Source organism: Propithecus coquereli, unplaced genomic scaffold (genome assembly GCF_000956105.1).
Source record: "Propithecus coquereli isolate 6110/MARCELLA unplaced genomic scaffold, Pcoq_1.0 Scaffold277, whole genome shotgun sequence".
Taxonomy (NCBI): Eukaryota; Metazoa; Chordata; class Mammalia; order Primates; family Indriidae; genus Propithecus; species Propithecus coquereli.
In genome coordinates this window covers 1,925,193-1,927,457 of record NW_012148363.1, presented here as the reverse complement: position 1 = coordinate 1,927,457, position 2,265 = coordinate 1,925,193, and the positions used below count along the sequence as shown (strand labels likewise).

Genomic DNA, 2,265 nt, shown 5'->3' with positions numbered 1-2,265 from the left:
GTCTCGAACTCCTGAGCTCAAACAATCCGCCCGCCTCAGCCTCCCAGAGTGCTAGGATTACAGGCGTGAGCCACCGCGCCCAGCCCCTCATTCATGTATTTTTAATTAGAAAGCTATTCACATGAAATAACTTCTCATTGAATGGTCTCAGAAATGCTGCTGAGATAATCTTCAGACTTCACTATAAAATTTGTCCACTCCTGACAAATGTCCTCCATGGAGAATTCTTCACCACCATATTCCAGAGGAAGAATGTCTGGGAAATGCTGAAGTAAGGTTTGTTTGTAATTGTCCCCATGCATATGAATCTGAAATAGCCAAAACATTTTAGATAGTATCCCCTCCACCTCTCACTATATTAGATGCATTTCCAATGGAAAATCAACCTCATAAAACAAGGTACTCTACAGGATAGTAGGTATAGATACTAAATCCTTTATTCCTCTGCTTATAAATCTAAGAATTTTACCTATAGATTGTTTTTTACTTTAGATTGTGTTGCTGTTAATCTAATAATCTTACTGTTTTCTTAGATTTGCATTCTCATAACTGCATAAAATTTATAAAAATATTCTTTTCTTCTTTTAAAAATAGATTTTTAAACACTAAATAAAATTATTTTATAAATTCTATTCCCTGATGTACAGGTGATTCTTACCAAACTATCTAATATCCTGGGACTACTCTATAGATGATGAAAATATACTACCTATTATTAAATTCATATTAAATAGAAGCATATATCTGAGCACACAACTAGGCATATGAGAAATAATTTATATGGTACAGATGATGGATACTCTTGGCTAGTACAGAATTAAGAGATAATTATGATGGTTAAGAACCTTAAATTTTAAATATTTTAACTATAAAAATTGATCATAGAATGCCCTGAAATTAAGATAAAACTGTAGAAACTTAAACCAAAAACACATTTTGCTAAAATAAATAAATAACCTTTTGCATTTGCTAGGGCAAAATGTTCATCTATGTATTCAATAATCATTTAATAAATACCTACTATGTGCCAGATAGGAGGATTGATGAATGAAAAGATAACCTATACTCAGGAACCTCACAATCCCAACCCTTAATTTTTTCTGAAATAATTAAAATATTATCAGTTAATTGAGAAGAAATTCTATATCCTTAGGAAAGAGCAAAATGAGAAAATTTATAGGGTGTTGCTAAAAAATTGAAAAGGAAAAAAGTGGCTGGATTGGGGTTAATTCCCCCCATTTTCGTAAATCTATTTGATGTCAACTAACTTTCACTGAGAAATGCTTCACCTACTTCTAAATTTTTTATTTTTCCATTTCGTCCATATTCTCCTGTTTATTATGTTCAGTTTATTCTTGTTTTTGTTTTTATTTATCCAAAATATAAACACTTATTTTTAGATCTTTAAGAGTTAAACAGGGGGTGGCCAGCTATTACCAAGCTACAATGAAGAGTAAAAAAAAATGAACAAAAAAATTGACTTTTATAAAAGTATTAGAGTAAGAAGTAGCCATCTTCACTAAAGCAGATAATTTAGGGGTAGTTCTTCTTGAAGACATATAGACATACTCACTAGCTAACTTCTTTTTTTTTTTTTTGAAACAGAGTCTCACTTTGTTGCCCAGGCTGGAGTGCCGTGACATCAGCTTAGCTCACAGCAACCTCAAACTCCTGTACTCAAGCAATCCTACTGCCTCAGCCTCCTGAGTAGCTGGGACTACAGGCATGTACCACCATGCCCGGCTAATTTCTTTTTTCTATATATTTTCAGTTGTTCAGTTAATTTCTTTCTATTTTTAGTAGAGATGGGGTCTTGCTCTTGCTCAGGCTAGTCTTGAATTCCTAAGCTAAAACGATCCTCCCACCTCGGCCTCCCAAAGTGCTGGGATTACAGGCATGAGCCACCACACCCGGCCACACTGGATAACTTCTAAAGAAGCTCTAGGGTCATAATTTTCTGGCTACGTATAAGATGTTATATTCTCTTTATATTAAAGAATATAGTTTCCAAAATTCTAAATATGCTATTATAATTTACATACCAGTAATTATATTTAAATAATTTTTTAAATTGTCAAAGCCTTTAGAAATTGTTTTGTGTTCAAGGTATTAGATGATGCCAATGTTTCTCTAAATAAATGCTCTAAAAATTCTCTTCTACAGATAACGGTGTAGAATGGTTACAATTCTTAAGAACTCAGACTCCATTTTCAACCTTTCAAAAATTATAAGCGATATTAGATACTCACCTGAGATAAGGCTCCA

The 2,265-nt window shown here is 33.0% G+C and overlaps 1 protein-coding gene across 1 annotated transcript in view; it reads right to left on the bottom strand.

The window, feature by feature from the left end:
* The window catches only part of TTPA (tocopherol (alpha) transfer protein), a 30,881-nt gene that overhangs the window by 11,798 nt on the left and 16,818 nt on the right, over window positions 1–2,265 (bottom strand). The gene's annotated exons all lie outside the window — the stretch shown is intronic.